Below are 16,618 nucleotides of genomic sequence, written 5' to 3'. Positions count from 1 at the left end.
TGAAAAAGTGCTGAATGTTTATCAAGTCCTTGAAGTAGGTGATACTTGTGGCAAGCAGGAATATATAATAATAAAATAAAATATCATATAATATGATATATAATATATATGCCTTCGGGTAAATTACCTTTTGGGAGCATGAATTTCTTGCTTGAACAGGCTTCCTGGTAAGATACTGACTTTTGACAACTGACCAGAGTGGGTCTCTTATTGTGGTATGTCTGTCTTGGGGATAAATTCTCCTGTTACTGAGGAATTCAGAAATTACTTGAAAAGCTTTATTGAGAGAACCATAAACATATAGTATGTTTCTTACTACCATTAAGTAACATGCATTGAGAGCATCACAACTATCTAAAACTGAGTAGACCCACAAAAGAGTCATAAGAAATACCCACAGCCTGGGTGTTTAGTGCACACATTTAATCCCAGCACTTGGCAGGTGGAGGGCTGTGAGTTTGAGGCCAGCCTGGTCTACATGCTAAGTTCCAGTTCATTCAGAGCTATGTAGAGTTACCTTGTCTAAAAAGAAAAGTGATAAATACTCCCAGGAGCACAATAGATTACCAAAACATCATACACAGTTTTCTTGGCACCATAATGGAATCATCAACTTGGAAACTTGACAATTAAAACTCTCGGTCCACTAATCTCAACAGCGAGTCACAGGCGGAACTCAAGAGTCTTGAGTTGGTCAAACGCTAGCATTGCTATTTCTGTTTCTCCATCATGCCTGATGGTTAGTGAACTACTTTGTATAAGCTTTAGAGAAGAGTTGAGGAGGCTCCTTAAGTAGGAAGGTAAACAACTCAAAATAGCTTCAGGCAGTCCCTGAAACTGACCAGATTCACAGGGGCCTTCCCAGTGAAGGTAAACAATAAAGAAAGCAGAGCAGCAAAGACTGAGACCAATCCGCTGTCTGGGAAGGGCTCCGAACAACTGAGGCAACTGAAAAGGACACTTGCCAACCTAGTAAGTTTCCTGCAGGGTTTGCAGTGTGCTCCAGGTTCCCAGCTTTGTGAGCTGTCACCCATGATGGGGTAGGTTTCAGTGAATCAACTCTCTTGGAGTCATTTCTGCTCCTATAAGTAACCCCTACCCATATTCCTGTAAGTAAACCCAATAAAACTCATTGGTTCACCAAACTGGACTTTGGTGATACTTGTACTTGAGTCTGCTGTGGGCTCCCTATCTAGGGTAAGTAGACGTGTGTGTCGCACCTCCCCTGGAAAAGTTTTGTCATACAGCAACTTTATACAAGATAAAGATAAAAATAAGCCAGCCCCCCCCCCCAATAGTATTTATGACCTGATGATATTGAAAGCTTACATGGCAAAGGAACTCTGTAGATGCCATTGAGGTCTTTACCATGTGTCTTAGTTATAGTTTCTATTGCTGCAACAAAACACCATGACCAAAATGCAAGTTATGGAGGAAGGTGTCTACTTGGCTTACACTTCCACGTTGCTGTCCATCACCGAAGGAAGTCAGGACAGGAAATCAAACAGGTCAGGATCCTGGAGGCTGATGCAGAAGCAATAGAGAGGGTGCTGCTTTCTGGCTTGTTTCCCCCAGCTTGTTCAGCCCACTTTCTTATAAACCCAGGACCATCAGCCCAGGGATGGCACCATCCACCACAGGCTATGTGCCCTCCCACATTGGTCACTAATATAGAAAGTGCTTTACAGCTGAATCTCATGGAGGCATTTCCTCAACTGAGGTTCCCTCCTCTCTGATGATTCTATCTTGTGTCAAGTGTATACACACGCACACACGCACACACACACACACGAACACGCAAGCACATAGATAAACTATTTTAGGTAAACTTCTTTAATGAAGTGGGCTAAGGCTCTATGACGTTTGAATAAAACAAAGGCTCCAGGGTTGCTACGTCAAAGGAACCATCTGAGGTTGCTGTGACTTGAAATGACTGTTTTAGAGGGCTCCGATATTCATAGGAACAGTTAAACGGGTTTTTATTATTATTATTATTATTATTATTATTATTATTATTATTATTATTATTTATTATTTTAAGCAATTAGAAGAAATTGATGTCTCCTTAAAGTAGAATCTTAAAGCCTTCCAGACAGGAACTCTACCTGGCTATGGACCAGCCCAGAACAGAGCCCAGCCACCCTCGTGCAGAAGGTTGCCTTGCTTCTCTGGATTAGACGCTCTTGGGTGAGAAATTCACTTTAAAAGGAGAAGCTGTATAATTTCAAATGATATTAATTTGTATAAAATAACTTTCTCTGCTGAAACTACAGTATTTGGGTGCGCTACGTACATGATATTTTTAGAATGAAGAGTATCACTAAGGTATTATATAACTCTAACAACAAAAGTCTTATTTTACTGCCTTAGAGTACTGTATTGACTTGCCAAAGTTTTGTAATGTAGTGAAGACATTGCTTTCCTTGGACTCGTACTTTGTGATGTTGTACTGTGAGCTATATTAGCTGGGAAAAAAGAAAAAGAAAAACAGAAAAAAACATTACCCAAATGTTACAGCACTATTAAGTAGAAAAAATAAAACTCTACATGTTTGTCTTGGAAAACAGTGAAGAAGGACTTGTAAGATGGCTCAGTGAGTAAGAACACTTGTTGACAAACCTGAAGACCTGAGTTCCATCCCCAGGAGTCAAATAATGGAGAAAGAGAACAGACTCTATAAATTAAGAGTTAGACAAGAAATGCTCAGAAGACTGACATTCCCAAGTGGTGGTGGGGAGGAACAGTATGCTTCCCAAAAGAGAGGAGGGGAAGAAAGGGTACCCAAGTGTACCCAAGTCATCAAAGGAGAGTAACCATTAAGAGGTTCAACATTAACAGCATGTGCAATTTTGGCAGCTCTGAAGCTACTTCTAAAAGGTTGGTAAGAAACATTTCCCCCCACCCTCCTCTTCTGATGAATGAGATAAGTGGGAAGGCTCTGTTGACGCCTTGGATGGAATTCTAATCTGATAAGGGAGAATCAGAAGCCACTTCATTACGCAAGGAGTCACTACGTATCCTTTCCCTGTAAACTGGTGAGATTCCTAGAAAATTGCAGGCTTATGCAGGGAAATGGGGGAAAGCCTTAAGCAGTGGGTGGATTGGTTGGAATTCTTGCTTCTCTCTTGGTGAAATGATCTGACTTTATTCCAGGGCAGGGCCTCTTGGTTTTCTTCTGATGTCATCCAGATGTGTCCAGCATTTCCTCCTTGCCTCTAAGCTCTTTTCAGAGGTGGGAAAGGATGAAGTTGTGTACTTTTAAGCCACTATGTTTGTAGTGATTTATAACAATAGCGTTAGGAAACTCTTGCATGTGGACCACCTCATTTGAGCTTCTAAATTGTAAACAAACTTCATGCCCATAAGTTAAGCATTTTATTTAAGTGGTGGAGCTAAATCACAAATCTGCACTCTCCAGCTCTATGGTCTGTGTACATGTAGACCTAATACTGTTTCTAATTACAAACTTAGACTCATAAGAATATACTTGTCTAGGGATATGGTTCAGTGCTAGATCAGCTGCCTAGCATACATCAGACCCTGATGTCAAACCTCAGCACAGGAACAAATTTTTAAAAATTTAATTGAATTACTACATGAAGGTACACTGTGTTAGCAAATTTGTACAATTTTACTGAATACAGTTGCAATTTCCTGTGTATTCACAGTTAATACAGTTTCTAGGGTTAAAGCACAACTCTTTTGCTATACAGGCCAACTATTATATGCTGATCTTGGATAGCCGTGTGCTGCTTAGCTTTATGTCACTTGATACAAGCTAGAGTCATTTAGGAAGAGGGACTCTCAATGAAGAAAATTCCTCCAGCTGGGAGGGAGTGGTGCACACCTTTAATCAGCCCTGCTCAAAAATCAAACAAATAAACAAAAAGAAATAAAAGATAAATTCTCCGTAAGATTGGCCCATAGCCAAATCTGTTCAGCATTTTCTTCATTAATGATTGATGTGGGAGGGCTCAACCCACTGTGGGTAGTGCCAACTCCGGGTAGGTGGTCCTGTGTTGTATAAAATGTCAGGTTGAACAAGACACGAGGAACAAACTAGTAAGCAGAGTTCCTCCAGGACTTCTTCAGTTTCTGCCTTGCATCCCTGCCTTGGCTTCCCTCAGTGATGACCTATGACCTCTAAGTCAAATAAACCCTTCCTTCTTCTCCAAGTTGCTTTTGGTGATAGCCTTTATCACAGCAGTAGAAACTCTAAGACAGTTGTATTATTTATTCAGAGGAACCCATAAAGTAGAAGCTAACCCTTTTTAGGTTGGCTCGAAGACTAATCATCATGTATGTTTGGTCTATTTCCTGCCATAACTGTTCTTCTGTTGCCCCCTGTGGATTGTAAACTACTGAGAGCTGAGAGCAGAGCTTCACAGTGTTCCACAAGGTCACTGTCATTCTAGCCGCTTCCTTATACCCAAAGTCATTAAAAGTTTGCTGGGCATTGATACGGAAGGTCGTTTCTTTAGGAATCAAGTTTACACCTTGCGTCAGGTGGTAAATTCATCTCGATTACTCAGGAGGCTGAGGCTGTAGGATCACAGGTTCCAGTCCTGCCTTGGCGATAGAGTGAGTTCAAGGACAATTCAGGCAACTTAGCTGCCTGTCTCTAAATTATTTAAAAGACGGATCTTAGTTGGGCGTAGTAAACCCAGTACTTGGGAAGCAGAAGCAGGTGGATCTCTGTGAATTCAAGATCAGCCTGGTCTACATAGTGAGTTCCAGGACAGCCAGACCTACATACAGAGTGAAACTCTGTCTCGAAAAGCAGTAGCAACAACAAAAAGACAGAGATCGATGCTTGTAACATGTGTGGCTTAGAGGTAAAATGTTTGTCCAACATGTGTGAGGCCCATGGCTTAAATCCCAACACTTAATAATAATAGAAAAGCTGATGCCATCTCAGTACTAGGAAGAGTAAAGCTAGATAATTAGTGATTCAAGGAATTTCAAACCAGCTTGACCTATATAGGTAGATCCTATATGCAAAATGGTAATGCTTATGATAACCGCAAAACAAGGTTAGAAAAGTGGAATTCATACAACCGCTGAGAGGTTTAAAATAGCACGCTGGGGCTGACAGAACAGAAGCTCAGTTGGTAAAGTGCCAGCTGTGCAAGCATGATAGCATGAGTTCAGATCCCCAGCACCCGTATAAAAGCTACAGGCAATGGTGGATCATGTCTATATTCCTAGTGTTTGGGTCATAGACACAGGTCGCTTTTTGACCCATCAGTCTGGCCATTTGATTAGCTCCAGGTTCAGAGTAAAACACATACAGATAAATATTCACGCATGTGCCTGTACTCACCTAGTACAGGTCTCTCTCTCTCTCTCTCTCTCTCTCTCTCTCTCTCTCTCTCTCTCTCTCTCTCTCCCTCTCTCTCTCCCTCTCCCTCCCCCCCCCTCACACACACACAGAGTCATGTATGCACATACATGAACAACCCTGATAGTGTACGTCTACCGTTTCTTTCTTCTCTACGTGCTGCTTGTTTGATAGCTCAACATTGTTAATTCTTCATATGTTCTTCATGACTTTGATGAGATACTTTCCTTGGGCATGGCACACAGCCATGGGCATCACTTAGGTACACCGAGAGATACTGAAGGTTTATCGTCACAACTCCGAGGCATCCTGGGTAAAATAAGGCAGAACACAAAGACATTGCAGGACCTTTGATCTCAGCTTTGGGGCTTTCCCCCTTCCTCCTAGCTGCCAGAAGCAAATGCTACATCTACACGGCTTCCTCAGAATTACCTTTAATGGGAAAATACTTTAGTAAACAAATCGTGATTGGGCAGGGAACCCTAGGACCCAGACTGTACTTGAGGGCATCTGACTAAACCCTCTCCACTGCCAGCTTGTCCCAACTTGTCTTGTGATGTTTGATTTCTTAGATAGTCTCTGTGGGTCTCACAGGCTCCAGCTACTATTTCAGTCACTGCTTATACAACAGGCAGACAGCAGACAAAAATTATTGCTTAGTTTTCACATTTTAGTTGAGGGAGATGGACAATAAAAAAAAAGAAGTAGAGCATATAGATGTTCCAGGAGGAATAACTGTCACTATAATATTGTAATATATGAAAATTGTCAGAAAGGACGATGTCCTTTATTGGACTTCACTTCCCCAAACCAAGACTAGCTTCATGTTTGCTCAAAGTAAAATTGGGCTCAGTATAAGAAAAGAATGTATGGTGAATAGATTATGCCTTTTCTTTTTAACTGTGGATATTTATATTTTGTGAATAATTGTATAACCATCTGGGTTTCCTTTTTTACTTTGGCTGCTAGGAAACTCAAGTCTAATTTTGCAGTCACAATAATTGGTTCAACTTATAAGTATTGTTTTTAGATTGCATTTCCACTGATCTTATTTACAATTTTATTTTGAAATTTCTCTTGCTTTATTTGAATTTTGATATACTTATTTCAAGAGCTGCCTCCTTGGTCAGTTAGCACAGCTATCCCAGTAGGACAGATACATGATTTTTGTACATTCACAGAACAAACCAAATGATTCTATCCTCTTACTTCTTAAACCTTTATGGAGAAAGATGGAACGTTAAGCTGGGAATGTAGCTCAGGTGACAAGGTGCTTTTATGAAGCCCTGGGTTCAAGTTACAGCACCATATAAACTGGGTTGTGGTAACACGAGACTGTACTCCCAGCCCTGAGGAGGTGGAGGCAGGAGGACCAGAACTTCAAGGATGTCCTTATCTATAGAGTAATTCACGAGCAGCCTGGGCTAACTGAATTTTAAAGTTGTGTCTTGAGATGTCAAGGTTTCGCAATGGATCTCGCAAGCAGGGGTCTTTAGCTGAGTCTTAGATTTGTCTGGCTCACCACTTGCTGTGGTAAAATGCAGGAGAAGGATTTCTCTATTGTTAGCTCTTTAATTAAAATGCAATCTGAAGTTATTCATCATTAAGTCACAGAATGATTCTCCCTTTTAAGTTTTTATCTACTCCACCCATATCCTGAGAGTTATCACGGAATTTTTCTAAGGGAAAGAAATTAAGGTGATTGACAGGGTCCTCTAAATACTCACCAAAATTGTGGAGAAGAAGAAATCTGGGTACAGAATCTACAAATCATAATGAACGCACATGTTTTTATGAGGACAAGGGATGGCATTTGAAATGCTTCTGAATGATTGCAACCTACCTCTTTATTAAGAAGCAATTATGTGGCTCTGATTCAAAGATGTGATTTCTCAAAGAAAAATGACACCTGAGTTAAGTGAAAAGACCCAGCACAGAGCTCTTTGTCCAGCAGCAGCACAGTGGCTGATCAGCTTACCAAAGAGCCCACAGGAATAGATTAATGACTTGGTAATGGGGTAAAGTCAAAGGTGTCCCTAACTACTCCATTATGAACTGTAGCACTGCTCTTTCCAGGACTCTGCAACAACCACAGAAAATGCAATTGAATCTGAGTCGGGTTGTGCAAGTTGCCTAGCATCCTCACCTCCCTTCTCCATCTCTTATCTGTAAAGCCCCATCTCTCCACTCAGCTCATCATCCAGTTACATCCTTTCCTCTGTGTCATGCTTCCCAGTGCCTACTCAGTATGGTACAATTCTTCCCTGCATCTTCTCTCCTTCCGTCCTGTATCTAATGCTCTCTGTGGAGGCACTGAGGGACGGTGAAAGAGTGATTTCCTCTCTGCAAGAGCATGCTACCCCGTTAAAGGTGAGAGAAGGGGACAAGGAGAATGGCATGTGACAAGGATTAAATGCCAAAAATCTGCAGGCATGAGTGTGACACACACACCCTGCTGTGAAAACACAGATGCAGAAGCAATTAATTTCTGTCATTTGCTAGCGAGGGTAGGTGACAAATATCTTCACTCTGTTATTCTTCCATCTGTTTCTCTCACTTCTAATGGGGACAATTTGGGATCTTGGTTGTCAGGCTTTGCTACTGAAATGTGGGAGTGAAATTCATTCTGATGTCAACATGGTAGATACTGTATTTAACTTAAAATAATGAAGGAGCCATTTAGCGACTGATTTTCAGTGGAGAATAACTGTCTTAGGTGGCAGCTACCACTTGTGGATGTGGGGCTCCCAACACCAGTAGGCTGCTGACATGTATTTCCCACTTTTCCCTCTCTCCTGCTTTCCAGCCTCTTCCCAGAATTTCCCAGTATTCTGCTTTTACTTCCCCAGCAGTTCCTGGACTGGGCTTTCCTAGCTAATACAGACCAGTCCATGTATCAAGCTGGCCTATTACCTATCTGTTATAAATTTTATAACACTCTTCTAAAGTGCCATGTTTCTATGGACCTTATATCTCTGTGACAAGAGACGGTCTCTAAGTCATTTACCTTTCAGTTAAAATTGTTTCTTTATATCATTTTCTAAGCATACACAGTGGTGGGTAAGGAAATTTATGCATTCAACCTCCATCTACTCAGAGAACTATTATATGTTAAGTTGCTTCAAAAAAAAAAAAAAAGAATAAGAGGTGGCTGACTCACATGCCAGTAGGGCCTACTACTGCAGGAAATCCAATTGCAGTTCTAGTGAGTGACAGTTTTGTAGAAAAACCTTTACACTGCTTGGGGCAGTGGGTGGAACCTTCAGAGAAGACCAGAAACTTGTAATAAACCTTCAATCCTAAATTGGAGTTGACTAGAGTGAGAGAAGGAGGGAAACATAGAAAATGAACACAATGGCATAAAGAAAATATGGCTGAAGACTGAGGAAAAGACCTCAAGAATCCCAAAAAGGCAGCAGACATTTTTGTGAGAGAGGCCAAGTGGACCATTATTGGGGAGAATGTGTCAGAAGAGAGAAAGGGTCATGTAAGGACTCTAAGACTTTCTGAAAACTACCTGAATTTTTGCCATTGACTTTGTTTTGAGTACTGGGGATTGAGCCTCGGCCCTCATACACACCAGATAAGTGCCCACCCTTGAGCAAAGGCTCCCTCCCCCCCCCCGCCCTGCTGAAAACGCATCAGAAGAGAGAAGAGAAAGTACTCTGGTTCTGATTACAGTACATGGAAGTAACTGGAAAAATGAATAATGGAGTTAACATTGTAAGGAACCTCAGCATTCCTCTTCTTTATGTTTAAGATTTGTTCATTTTTATTTTATACTTATGAGCGTTTTTTGCGTAAGTGTATGAGACTGTTCACCATCTGTGTGCCTGGTGCCTGCAGAGTTCAGAAGAGGGCATCAGATCCCCTGGAACTGGAGTTACAGGTGGTTGTAATCCACCATATTCATGCTGGGAATTGAACCAGGTCCTCTGCCAGGAAGGCAAGTGCTCTCTAGCCATGACTGGAGATGGCTCTGAGCCATCTCTCTAACCATCAGAACTCCTTTTACCAATTTTTTGTCAGACAGAACAAAATGTTGACACATATTGTTGACTTACTGCTCCCTACACATACTACTTAGGATCCAAACTTTAATTTTTCATGGAGAAGTCTAAGGAAGATTATCCTTAAGATTCCTTTGAGTTCTAAAGTCTGTAATTACTTTATTTAAAAAAAAAAAAAAAAAACCTGTGCTTTGTCTAGCACTACCTAAGTAGACATGCTCTCCTACTATTAGGAGCATGAACGCATCATCAGACATTGAGATTAAGAAATTGAATGTTGCTGGGCAATGGTGACACATACCTTTAACCCTAGAACTTGTGAGGAAGAGGCAGACATATTTCTGTGGGTTCAAGGTCACCCTGGTCTACAGAGCAAGTTGTAGGACTGCCAAAGCTACATTGAGAAACCCTGTCTCAAAAAACTGAATGTTTTATTATTTTAATAAAGCTGTTATTTTTTATTATGAAAGATAACTGTTTTACACATTGCAAAGATAGTCCATGTTTTCTACAGTAAAATTAAAAGGAAAAATTGTAAAACAATACTTAGACACTACCATGGCTTTCATTCAGTATATAACCTAACCAAGAAGAATACTGTTTTGAATAAGATTACTTTAAAGTAGAAATATAAAAAGCATACTTGTTTGTTTCTTCTACAGCCAAGAGATTTTCACAAATAATTTTAAGAATTTTCATGAATTGAGGCAGATTCCATTCTCCCTTTCACATTAGGAAAGAGCTAATAAAATTAAAAGGCAATATAAATTATCTTCTCTGTGATTTCTGAGCAATGCTTCCTCTAGGTTAGTTCAAGGAGTATACTCAAACATACATACAAACACTTATAGTAACTCTTCTTTTCTCACTGCTGTGACAAAATGCCTGAGGAAAAGCAGTTGAGGTGAGGAAAGATTTCTTTCAGCTCATGGTTGAAGGTCCGCTGGTCACATTGTATCCACAATTGGGGATGAAAGAGAGTTGAATGTTGCTACTTATGAAGCTGACTTCTTCCTTTTTATTCAGGCCAGAACCCAATCCACTATGTTGGTGCCCACATTCAGAGTCTTCCCCATCAACTGATGGGGAACCTCTCGAGAAACAGCTTCACACCTAGAAGGTGTGTATCTCCTAGGTGATTCTAAATCCACTCAACTTGGTGACAAAGACAAACCATTCATGTTTTGTACATGATGCTATGGGATTTTGCTCTTGTACCCTTTAAAGATTTGTCACTTGTATTGGTTTAATAAAATGCTGTTTGGCCAGTAGTCAGGAAGAAAATACAGGGGGCGCAAGCAGACTAGGAGAATTCTGGGAAGAGAAATGGTTCAATCTGTAGTCACCAACCAGATGAAGTGGAAGGAAGATGAGACTATCTCACTGAGTAAGGCACATGACTTATGATAGAAATTATGGGTTAATTTAAGTTGTTAAGAGCTAGTTGATAATAAGCCAGAGTTAATAGGCCAATCAGTTTATAAGTAATATAAGCCTCTGTGTGTTTTGTTGGGACTGAACTACTGTGGGACCAGGCGGGTCAAAAACTTCCATCTACAACAAGGTACTTTGTTTCTGTTTACGGCGATCATATAATAATGCACTAGATGAACTTATTTGTATCCTAGTCATATAAGATTTCAGAGGCTTGGAGATATCAGTGCAGTTTATTACAACAATTTCTGAGCCCCCAAATACTCTTACTATTGTACCAGCATTCAGCAAAGTGTTTTCTAGAAATATTAGCATCCATGAGAAAATAGTTTCATTTTCAATCACATTTGGGAAGTACTACATTGCAGCAAAGATACATGTTTAAGTCAAGTAAATGCTTAGTTTCTTAATCTAATGTATTAAAGAAAAGGACTTTTAAAAGGTAGTTTTGTGTCAGGAGCTGGAGAGACATCTCAGAAGTTAAGAGCACTTGCTACTTTTACAGAAGACCTAGACTTGGTTCTTAGTATCTCTGTGGATCCTCCCAACCATCTGTTACTACAGTTTCAGGGGATAAACACCCTCTTCAGGCCTCCATGGACATTGTACACACATTGTGCACATTGATACATGGAGGCAAAACATTCATATACATAAAATAAATATGTCTTTTTTAAAGCTGGTGTTGTTTGAGAAACGTGTATTGACTTATCTGGGTGACATTTTCTTAAAGAATGAAGTTGATTAAGGAAAGATTTGGAAATTCCTCTTTCTATTGGCAAGAATTCAGAGATAATGGGAAATTCAGACATGTTAAATCCTCTGTCTTATTCAGATATTTTCCTATGTCTTGACTATGGTGAACTAAGGGGAATGCATATTACTTGGAAACCAAGATAAGTTACTGCCTATGTCTAATATTAAGTTTCCTAATGGGTTTCAGAGGCAGAAGTAAATTTGTAAAGCAATTTCACTGTGTAATATTTTTAACTAAATCAATTTCCATTTCCATTTCTTTTTTTTCGTCTTCTTTTTTTTTTCTAGGCAGAGATTCTCTGTGTAGCTTTGGACCCTACCCTGGCACTCACTCTGTAGACCAGGCTAAACTCAAACTCAGAGAGATCATTCTACATCCCAAGTGCTAAGATTAAAGGCATGTGCCACCACCCAGCAAATTTCCAGCTCTTAATAATCTTAATTCACAGTTAATATTTATAAGGAATAAAGGACCTGGAAGGTTTGAGGGTTCGAACTGCCCTACTGTGCAATCTAATGAGTGTGCCTTTGGCTTTTCTTTAAGAGATACTTCTTATACCAATATTTAACAGCTTGGTTTCAAGAAAATTACTATGAGGATATTACATAGCAGGGGCTAGGGCAGGATTCTATGTGCCTACACATTTTAAAACTTATTTTCTTATTATTTTGTATGTAAAAGTGCTTTGCCTGCACCCATGTCTATGTACATCATGTATGCATGTTGCCTGCAGCATGAATTTTAATTGGTATTAATAATAAAAACGCAGAGTCAGATATAGGGGTTAATTCTGAAGATCAGAAAAGCAGAGCAGCCAGCCACTAGAGAATTCATACATCTACCAATGCTCAGACTGAAGGCGTGATTTTGTCTCTACAAATCCTTAGACTATCTCCAGACACATCTCAGCTCTTGTCTCCTACCACCTTATATTCCTCTCTCTGCCCAGCTGTATCTCTCCTGTCTCCACCTCCTTAGTGCTGAGATTAAAGGCACATGACTCTCATGTACTGGGATTAAAGGTGTGAACCAAAACCACCTGGCTCTGTTTCTCCTAGAGACTGGATTAATCAAGAGTAGCCCAGGGTGGCCTTGAACTCACAGAGATCCAACTGCCTCTGCCTCCCAAATGCTGGGATTAAAGGTATGTGTGACCATTATCCCGACTAGCTAGTGGTTTAGCTCTGCACTTTGATCTTCAGGAAAATTTTATTAGATTACAAACAAAATATCACTACAGTTGCCCACATGTTTAACAAGATAAACTGTCAAATATGATTAGTGTAGTAGCTCTCAACTGAAGAATTTGCCCTCTAGGAAACATGTTTAGATGTCACAACTGGGATTGAGATTGGGAATCCTTCTGGTATCCCTGAGCCAAAAAATGGGATGCTGCCAGACATTTTGGAATTAACAAAGTGTCTCCAACCTCAGCACAGATTTATCTAGCTCCAAATGTCTGTAGTATAAAGGCAAAAGAACCCACAGTTAGAGAGCATTGCTGAGAGTAAATCTGGCTTCCTGGTATAACCTATGTTGACTTGCCCAGTGTCCTGTTATAGATATACAGACTAGAGATTACATCACTACAGCAACTTGCCTTGTGGTGATTGGCATCAGACACAGGCAGATAGTAAAGGGGAAAGGTTTGAAATAAGGCAGAAGCTGGTCTCAAATATTGTTCCCAAACACTCAGCCCATACAATAAGGGGAATTAAGGAAAAGACAACTTCTTAAAAACAAAAGTTAATTTTTTCTCAGGAATATAGTATTATTTTGTACAATTGCAAATGCATCATGACTTTTTTCTTTTGTTGATCAAAATTACGAGAATTGGAATTGACAGAAATTGTGTAACTTTGGGATACAAATATAGTGGTTCTACAAGAGTCCTGTGTTTTGCTTGGCATCGTGGTGCTTTAATTCAGTATTCAGAAGGCAGAGACAGAGGCAAGTGGATCTCTGTGAGTTCACAGCCAGCCTGGTCTCCATAGTGAGTTTAGGGCCAACCTGGGCTCTATAGAGAGTCCTATCTCAAAAAACAAAGAACAACAAAAACCTTGTGTTTTATGGCTTCCAACATATAAGAAAGTCACCAATAACTGGGTTTAGAGTTTATAAGCTCTAATTAATTTAAAATGCATTTTGACCTATTAGGCTAAAAGTATAGACCAAGTTTCTTTTCTATACTAACTATGGAAAATATTACAGAATTTTTTGTATAAATAAATGGTCCATTGTTCAACAACAACAACAACAAAAAAAAAAAGCTGGGAAAACAGTACAGACTATGCTAGATGCTCGAGTTACTCAATGAATTCTTACTTGAAATTTATGATGTTTGTCAACCTTGAAAAATATACAGCAGGGGCAGGAGAGCTGGCTCAGTAGTTGAGAGCGCTCTTCAAGGACCTGAATTCGATTCCCAACACCCACATTAGGTGCCTCTTGACTGTCTGTGACTCCTGCTCCTGGGGATCTTATATCTACTTCTGTCCTCTGCCAGAGCCTGCATGGATATTTACATGTACTTACAGACACATGTATTTTATTTTTTATTTTGAGACAGGACCTCATTATGTATTCTTGGTTGGCCAGAAACTCATTTATCTCATGCTCACAGAGATCTGTCTGCTTCAGCCTTCTAAGTTCTGGAATTAAAGGCATCATGTGTCATCATGCCGAGGCTATAATTTTTTCCATCTTTAAAACATCCAGTTCAGAAGAGGGATAAAGTCTTGGAGCGAGGAGGGAGAACTCATTAAGAGGGACTATAAAATAGGGGACAGGGATAAGTGTAGCCAGAATGTGTCATCTATCTGTACAAAACTGTGATAGAATGAATTTAATATATATGGAGCATGCCTTTTACTAGTTTTGTTTGTTTTCTTGCTTTTCGAGACAGAGTTTCTCTGTGAATCTCTCGCTGTCCTGGAACTTGCTTTGTAGACCAGGTTGACCTCAAGCTCACAGAGATCTGCCTGCCTCTGCCTCCCTGAGTGCTGGTATTAAAGGTGTGTGCCACCACAGTCTGGCTGCCTTTTACTATTTTAAGTATTGATTTTTGACTGCATAAATTTATCTTTTTATAAAAGGATTGCAATGTATGAATTTTAAGCTTCACAAAAGTTCAATAACATCTACGATTTGAATTTTCCTTGGCAATAAAATTTTGAATTGTTATTTCTTTTATTTTCTGAAAGAAAATATTTGCTTCCTGCCCTTGGCTCCCTTCTGAAAGAAGCAGGATGGAGAAGTCTTTATTTTCCCCGCTTTCCTGTCTTTCTCGAGCTACAGTGTCCTCTATTTTTTCCCTCACTTAATGGAAAATGAAGATGTAAAGGAAAAAAATCCATTACCTCTGTGACACTTGGTGCCCTAAAGTCACAAACATAATTTATGGATTCTAGCCATGCTTGCATTCCTTGCCATGCCAATAAAGTTTATTGAAATTGAGGCTGGAATTGAAAAACTTAAACCAAAGAACTAGTCAAGAGGTTGGGGGAAAATATGCATTTGAAAGTGACACCCGAACCAGAATATTGTTTTACCTGTAGCCAGGGTGTCAAGTAAATTACCAGGAAGTATTCTGTCTTATTTTGAAAGCCAAGCTAACCACATTAGCCATGAGGAAGAATTTCACTTTTACTTAATATTCATACTTAATGTTGTTCCACATTGAAATGAGGTTCAAGGAAAAGGAACACTTTTGCTTTATACTTCAGACGTCTAGGGCATTAAGATTTTGAGAGAACATGACAAAAAAAATCTAAGGCTAAAATTACTAGTCGGTGAAAATCAGAAGAATGTAAGTAAAAAATGAATTTTAAAGTGATATGAGTACTTTGAAATGGCCAAAACAGAAAACCCCACCGAGAAATATTTGTGGACGTCGGCGGGAAATCTGCATTAGAGGACATTATTTCCTGCTGAGAGGATCTTACTGAGATTATAAAGAACTCTGGCAAAAAGGAAAGAACAACCCACAGCTTTATAGCAGCAGCCCGAGCCACAGCACACATCTCAAAATAAACCACAGACATATTACAGGGACGACTCCTGCAAATCGAGTGTCTCCAAACATCTGGGCACAACTTGGAGTTGCAGAGACATTCTGGCCAAAGAGAAGGGAAGAGAGGTCATGAATGTGCAACAACGCAGAGATGCAGCTTCTTAAGAATCTCTCTCAGAATGCCCCAGAGTAATCACGAGATACCAAAAGGATGGATATGAAGAATCCTCAATTGCAGACGGCAGAAGAGTTGAGCAGTTGGTAAGGTGGAAGTGGGGTCACCACGGCCAGTGAAGCCAGCTCTTCTGAGCTCTTCATGGCACGGGTTAAGCTGTTCTCCATGAAGCTTTGCTGTAATGTGCCAGGCTTGTTGTCACAAATGCCTAGGATGTGTCTGTGTAATTTGAGCTTGGCATTGTCCAGTTTATGAGTTGCAGCCATTAAAAACAATAATAAAGAAAGGAAGAATATCATGTACAAGCTGACATAGAAAGAAAAGTCATATGACCTGGATAAATTTCTTGATCTTATCCGTGATAGATATAGTGATCAAGTCGGAGGGAGCATCGATGAAGAATAACTATTGTATGTGAAGCTACTACACAATCGTCCTGAAAGGTACTGGCATTGTTGCTTGATAGTTACTGTGATGGTTTGAATAAGAGTAGCCCCCATAGGTGCAGGTATTTGAATGGTTGGTCAGCAGGGAGTGACACTTCTTGAGAGGGATTAAGAGGTGAGGATTTGCTGGAGTAGATGTGGCCTTGTTGGAGAAACTGTGTCACTGGGGATGAGGTTTCTTTTTTTTTTTTTTAATATATAATTTCTTTTCTCTCTTTTTTAAAAGAATAAACTATATTATTTTCATTTTACATACCAATCGCGGTTCCCACTCCCTTCCCTCCTCCCAACCCTTCCACCTATCCTTCCATCCTACCCCATCCGCTCCTCAGAGAGGGTAAGGCACATTACTTTGGGGAAGGTCCAAGGCCCTTCCTACTGTATCTAGGATGAGCAAGGTATCCATTCAAAGAGAATAGGTTACCAAAAAGCCTGTACAAACA

Source organism: Arvicola amphibius, chromosome 8 (genome assembly GCF_903992535.2).
Source record: "Arvicola amphibius chromosome 8, mArvAmp1.2, whole genome shotgun sequence".
NCBI classification, from domain to species: Eukaryota; Metazoa; Chordata; class Mammalia; order Rodentia; family Cricetidae; genus Arvicola; species Arvicola amphibius.
This window is presented reverse-complemented; position numbering follows the sequence as displayed.